This window comes from Gadus macrocephalus, chromosome 6, assembly GCF_031168955.1.
Source record: "Gadus macrocephalus chromosome 6, ASM3116895v1".
NCBI lineage: Eukaryota > Metazoa > Chordata > Actinopteri > Gadiformes > Gadidae > Gadus > Gadus macrocephalus.
The window spans coordinates 5,275,001-5,282,597 of NC_082387.1; the positions used below are offsets into that span (position 1 = coordinate 5,275,001).

At 43.3% G+C, this 7,597-nt stretch overlaps 1 long non-coding RNA gene across 1 annotated transcript; it reads right to left on the bottom strand.

The window, feature by feature from the left end:
• Positions 1–1,035: 1,035 nt before the first annotated feature.
• Positions 1,036–1,716, bottom strand: LOC132458762 (uncharacterized). The gene is made up of 3 exons (XR_009525935.1): positions 1,488–1,716; positions 1,312–1,369; positions 1,036–1,171 (listed from the first exon to the last, which is right to left on the bottom strand). It is a non-coding gene; the product is annotated as an uncharacterized LOC132458762 (long non-coding RNA).
• Positions 1,717–7,597: the final 5,881 nt, after the last annotated feature.

Genomic DNA, 7,597 nt, shown 5'->3' on the forward strand with positions numbered 1-7,597 from the left:
AAGAGATTTACTTTCTTTGTATTTGTACCACGTTGGTCATTTTAATGTCAATTTTAAATGCTCTTACACACTTACATTGCTACTTTATTCCGGTCACCAATTTATACATTTCATGTAGTGGTGCCGAGATGATGCCTCATGAAACGTCAAAGCCTCGCAGCCAGATGAACCATCAAAGTTGTTCGACCTCGAAGCTTCAAATTAGTACGCTAGGGAGACCTAGTGGTGATTGAAATTATGATGAAAGAAAGAGTTTCCTGGGATGATGTGATGTTTGCTTCGTACAACATCAAAACGTTTAAGAATTAAAGTCATTTCAGTGATACGTGTGAGTGTGCCGTTCATAAATATCTCCCGAGCTAATGGTAGAGAACAAATCATTTGACAACGATTTTAAGTCATCCCGGGCAAAATAGATTGTCTTATAACTACAGTAGCCTACTAATAATTGTAATAATAGAACTGCATGATGACTGAGATTGAGTGTGATTAATTACATAGCCATTAAAGTGATCTTGGAACTGGGTAGTGTCTTCTTCTTGTAAAAATGCAAGTGCCCCTGACTGCAGCTCGCAGATCGAGGAGGAGCTTAAATTTTCCCTAAATGTGGGCTGGTCTAAACGTTTAACCCATGGTTTCACCCCCGCGGGCGCCATCTGGTGGCGGAGATCCGGCAGAACATTCTCAAACGTCTCACAATGACTTAATGTGGAAAAAGGTTCATGCATTTGATAGACTTAGACATTCCTACTTTTAACTTGTCAGATGACTTTTTTTACCATGAAAAAAAATAAAATATATATATATAAACCATAGCATTAAATATATATATATATATATATATATATATATATATATATATATATATATATATATATATATATATATATATATATATATATACATAAACATAAACCATAGCATTTCCATAAGAGTATAGACACATATTATTTTGTACACTCAATTATATTAGCTAAGTCAAATAAACCAAAGACAGAAGACTTTGCATCATTGATTTTTATTTTCACCCCAGGCAAAAAATGTTTTAGCCTAGCCAAATACATTCCTTAAGCTTCCATAAATGTTTAACAATGGCAAGTATCAGGGTATTTTTCTGGGCCATAACAAGCAACCCTGTTCCCGGTTTCCAGTTCTGTCAATTTCCCAGAGTCTGGAAAGGAAACAGATTGCGCTTCTTATAGGCACAATAACAATGCAAGATGTAAAACAGATAATTGAAATAAGTGGAGGGATTATGACTTAGTCTAGCAATAGTTGACTACAAGACTAATTAATCACATGACCTCTCACCTGTAGCCCTCCTTGCACTCGTCGCCGTTTTCTGTCCTGCAATCGGTCTTCTTCAGACCTTAGTGATTTAATGACAACATACATTCACTATGAAAACATTCATGTTGGTCTGTTGACAGTGAATAAAACTGTTTTTTTGTGATTTAATTCAAAAGTGTGATATTCAGGCCACTTACGGCTAAGGGAAGTTCTGCAGGAGAGCGAGACACCACCATCTCCTAATTTGCAGCATGTTTTCCTTTGAAGAAGGAAATGCAGGAAGATGTTAATATGTTGTAAAAAAAATAACACCTTGTACACTAAGCATAATGTGTCCCGATTTACACATACCTCTCTGAAATCACAATTTGCCCCCATTACAATGTACAGAGTGTCACGGTTTGACCGTCAGTGCGTGGGCAATACAATAATGATTGGATGTGGTGGCAATCGAAAGGCAACATCCCGCTCCTTTGAGCAAAGTCAGCATTCATACAACGCTGGTCGACCTCACAGATGATCTTCTTGATCTTGATTACATGTATGGGTGTTGCAGGACCACAAAAAGATTTTTCAACTGCAAACACACCATGTGTACCATCGATACACTGACAGGCCAAAAATCTGTCCTTTGTTATCGTCTCAAGGAGGTTGGTGTGTTTTCTCCTGCAGTGTGTTTTGAAGTTTATTTTGTTTAAAATCAACTTGAAATGAGGACAACAGAATTTATTTTGCTCACTTGATGCTTTAGTGGCCGTGGAACATTCTCCAGGAGCCAATGGGAGCTGGGTGGGGGCCACAGGGAGCTGAGGGAGCTGAGCGGGGGCCACAGGGAGCTGAGTGGGGGCCACAGGGAGCTGAGCGGGGGCCACAGGGAGCTGAGCGGGGGCCACAGGGAGCTGAGGGAGCTGAGCGGGGGCCACAGGGAGCTGAGCGGGGGCCACAAAGTGCTGTGCAGGGGCTGCAGCTTGCACCTCCTCCTGGTGTATTTGTAGGTGCCTTACCAATTGCAATCGATTTCTAAGTGTTGCTGCACAATAGCAACAATGAAAATGTGTTGCCATCCGACAACTTAATCCACACTTGATTATTGTGAACTCTGTAAGAGACGAATTAAGGAAGTAAGATTCATACTTACAAAAAAAAATACAAATTAATTCATTTGTGTAATATTTTAGATAAGCACCTTTGTGTTTCACTGACGAATGGCCTTTTACATGGTGGTCAACCTTATATTTTGCACCCACGTATTTACAGAAGGGACAGTGGAACAGTTCACTGTTGGTGATGTTATCAATGTTTGGTGTATCACCATCCAAAAGTATACTAATGTGTCTCTATGTATCGGAGGGGAAAAGAATAAACATTAAAAGGCACAGCATCACTTAAACCCCTGCTAAAACATAACTTTTACCATCTGAAATTGACACTGACATTTTTATATTTTTTACCACATTGACGTCATCAGGGATGGCCTCAGGAAGAGGAAGTAAATCAGCCTGAGCTTGACAATGGAGAGCATGAGAGAACTCCAGCCCAGGATGTGGGGCTCCATGTAGCGGGGGGTGCCGCAGTGGGACACCTGTCACGCACATGCACACACACACACACACACACATGTACGAAGGCAACACAAGGTCAATCAAAGTAGCTGTCGGTAACAAACGGACACAAAGTATGAATGTATTTCATTACATTTATTTTAATCATTGTCAACGCAGAATTCCAATATCAAAATGTAATGCACTATGCAAAGAGTAAGGCCATGCATTAAATGTTGATATTCAAATCCTGTTATTATGCCTTATCATACTCTAATTCAAGTGAATGATTCATTGATTACCTTCTTTATTTCTCTCAGACATACTCTAGGGTAGAAACACACACAAATATAGCGCATTAGTTACTGTTTTTATAAACCTGGATACGAAATGTTTTTTTTTTTTAAGCATTGCAGTGAACCTACCTGACCAGAGAAAATCAGGACACGGACAATCAGACAGACAGACAGTCAGTCAGTCAGTCAGACAGACAGACAGACAGACAGAGAGGAGTTCTTAAAGGTCCCATGACATGCTATTTTATGTATTCTTTAATATAGGTATTAGTGGGCAACTAACACAGTATTCAAAGACGTTCCCGAAATTCAGCCGTGGTGCAGAGTTACAGCCACTCCGAGCCAGTCGCACATTGAGCTTCCCCCAAATGCGCTGTTTTGGTGTCTGTAGCTATAATGCAAATGAGGAGGAGCGAGGCGGGTCAAGGAGGAGGGTGGGGGTGTGGCCCTGAGCAGCTTGCAGCCACGGTACCATGCGCTCTGTTTACAGTGGATGTATCGCAATGGCGAGGCCACACAGCCATTAGCCGTGTTCTGTAAAGAATCTAGAACACACGGGAGTCCTGGAGCTCTATATCTAAATATTATCATATAGCCTACATAGATATCTATATCATATAATATATATTATCACGGCCAAAAGCTGTGTGAGCCGATATTATGAATCTTCCTGGTTCCTGGTTCTTCAACGTCCACATCAATGTGAAGTAGACTGAACCGCGACAAGGAGGAGAAAGGGATTGTTGCCGGGCAGCGCTTAGGCACCTCCGCCTCCGGCGGTGGTCCCTCAGCGGGGCTCAAACGGGAGACATTCGCCGCCAACAATTCCTTTCTCCTCCATGTCGTGGTTCATGTTCTTGAGGGAGTCAAAGCCAAAGTTTCTTCCCCCCAATTCATTCTCAACCTTGGCTGAGATAACCCCCACCACGAGTCTCGTTGTAGAAATACCAGAGACAAGAGTCCGACGTGTTATGCGCCATAACACCAAAAGCAGAACGGTTATCCAAATAACAAGGAAGTGTACAACACTTGCGTTACAGTCCTGGAGCTCTATATCTAAATAATATCATATAATGCATAGATATCTATATCATATAATACATATTATCAGCTGTGTGCGCCTCCAGACGATATTATGAATCACAAACGACTTCGTCGGGTTCTGCGACGTCTCTGGTTCTTGCACTTTCACATCAACCTGAAGTATACTGAACCGCGCGCTGCCTGCTGCCGGTTGCCCGCTGCCAGGCGATGGTGCCTCGCGGCAACCGGTGGCAGGTCGCAGTTCATGTACTTAAGCGAGTCAAAGCCAAAGTTCCTTTCCCCCAATTCCTTCTCAACCATGGCTCAGATAACCCCCACGACAGTCTCGTTGTGGAAATACAAGAGACGTCAAAGAACCGACAAGAAACACTTGCGTTACAGTCTGTGTATTCACACACACACATGTGGCGCTCGCACGGTCGTGTCTCATTGGCGGGCCAACGTCTCTGGGTGGGCCAGGCAGAGTAAGGGGAGGAGCTTAGATTCTTTATGACGTCCTAAATAAAGACATTCCAAATCAGCGCGCTTGAGCCTCTGTTTTTTCAAAGGCGAGCAGAACAGCTAGTGCTCGTTTTACACCAAACGCAAGTTTTAGCCACTGGGGGACCATAGGCAGGCTATGGGAACTCATATTTATGTTAGAAAACCTCATAAAGTGAGATTTTCATGTCATGGGACCTTTAAAAGAACTGTTGGTTTTGTAATGTGTGTGTTATGTGGTGCAATGTCGTGGTGCAGTGTGCGTGTGCGAGCTGTGATAGGATGTAGATAAAATATACAGGCAAATCTGAAGGGGAAAAGCAACATTTAAATCAGGTTTCATTTAATTGTCTTCATATGTTGACGCCATGGGTTAAAAAAAAAGCTGAAAAACACTGCCTAAATGCTATTGTTCAAACAACCTCATGACATAAACATGAGGCCTATGCATGTTACTTGCATGAATATTTCAATGATCAACTTGTTGGTCTATCCATACATTAGTTTATTATGTCCACGAACAGAGAGCGGCAAATTACCTCTAGGCAGAAACGCGCACAGTATTATGGACTCAGACGGAAATACGTTCTCCCGCTTTCTGCTTAAACGTTTAGACCAGCCCACATTTAGGGAAAAAATGTAAGCCCCTCCTCGATCTGCGAGCTGCAGTCAGGGGTTACTCGCAGTCAGGGGTTACCAGAGCCCGTCTACGAAGAGTCTGGGCACTTCCTATACGCCCCATTGTACCGATCTTGGTTGTAGTTCCATTAGACATCCACTGGGTGTGATCGCGGGCGAGTCCAGAATGAATGGGAGTCTATGGGGCTAGACGGCTAAATATGTCTCTTTCACCTGCTTGTCGTTGAAATATTGCAAATTTTATTGTAGATTCTGCAAGTTCAATATAGATTATATTTCAAAAGTCAAATGAATGAGTACTTATGTCCTTTCGATTTCTTACAGTTTGGGCCGTTGTTGGCCGTACACGCTAGCATTCTGCTAATGAATGCTGATTGGTCAGGGACGGACTTGCGACTGATTACGACCAGAGACCCCTCTTGACGGCATCTGAAGCTGAAGCACGATCAGAAACATTCCGTCGAAGTAAATTTTTTGCGTACTGTATTTATATTTTCCTGCAGGCCCTTTTATTTTTTATATAGTTATGTATGGTGAAAGTACATGGGCATAATGGAATTTCTTCCATTTCTTGTGTTCAATGTTCAATGTGTTATATAGGCTACATGGTAGGTACGGTATGACCACCTTAAATAATACAGTCAATGTCCCGCTCAATATCATTTCATCTGTCATTGTCTATTTTTCGAAAATAAAGATGGTTTAAAAAAGAAATGCCTCGTAAATGTGCAATGATAAACTGCTCCAACAGTGGAAACGGATTGTCCGTCTTTTCGTTTCCCAAGGACAGAAAAGGGTAACGTTCTTGCTTGCTCCTGTATGAATGGTCCTAGGCTACCTGAGGCTGCACCTGGTAGGGAAAGTTGCGCTGGAGCCCGGGTAAAATCGCGAGTGTCGAGTGTCGAGACTCAAGCACTTAACCTACCTTAACCGATTGTTCCATACAAATTGTTGGTTAACGATTTAACAAGTTCAACATCTGCTATTACTGTAGTTCTTTTTTTGTAGGACTTACTTGGGCTAATGACCTTGCACAGAGCGAAAACCATCTACACCACTGGTCATTGATTGCTATGCATTCACTGATCTTTACAGATGGGTTTGTTTTAAGCCATTGAATATAATTGCTCTGCCCTGCAACACATTATAAGCTATGCATGTTTGTTAAATGAGAAATATGGTCTGGGTCACATTGAAACAGTAACAGTTGTATAACAGTAATTATACAAACATTATACCAACATTGCAACAGGCAAGTTTATTCAAACATCACAATAACAAAGAACACACTAAGAATAGTAACTAATAGTAAAAAAAAAAAAAAAAAAGAGAAATGATTTAACAACACTGAACGTACAGAACAGAGGCAGGGAAAAAGGACAGAGGAAGAAGACTTGTCCGTTGTCACAGCATCAATGTCCAACTGTAGAGATCAAGAAAGGAAGAGGCATGAGGAGGATTACAACAGAACACTGCTCTCTAGGAAATTGTTTACTGATGTAAACTTAGTTGATGCAGTCTTAAAATTATGATTCTAATCCAGGTTTCTATTTCAGGAGAAAGAAATGGTGTCACGGAACAGACGAGGGGACCCAAATGCTGGACACAGGGAGACGGAGACGGAATAAAGGAAAGGGGTTTATTCCGTAGACAGGCGAGTAGTCAGACAAGCAGGGATCAGGAACCAGCGGGGTAGTCAGACAGGCGGGGATCAGGAACCAGAAGGAGAGTCAGACAGGCAGGGATCAGGAACCGGCAGGAGAGTCAGACAGGCGAGGATCAGGAACCAGAAGGAGAGTCGGACAGGCAGGGATCAGGAACCGGCAGGAGAGTCAGACAGGCGAGGATCAGGAACCAGAAGGAGAGTCAGACAGGCAGGGATCAGGAACCGGCAGGAGAGTCAGACAGGCAGGGGTTCGATGACAGGCAAGCAAGGGAGCGACGGCAGGCGGGTAGTCAGGCAGGCAGGGGTTCGGCGACCGGGGAATACTAGAAAGGGAAGGAGAGTTACTACGGGGACAGGCTGCTGTAATACTTGAGAACGCTGGTTGGACCGATACTAACTGTAAAGACGTAGCGACGAACTGGCGCCGGCTGATAGGAAATCCCCGGCTGATGTAGGGACGATCATCAAGGATAATTACGTCCAGGTGCGGGAGAAGGAGGCCCACCAGCGTCCCATAGCCACTAGATGGCGGCATTGGATCGCGTAGCAGGACGCGACGTGACAGTACCCCCCCCTCTAGGGACGCCTCTCGGCGGACGACCCACAGCCGGCGGACGACCCACAGCCGACGGATGGTCCCG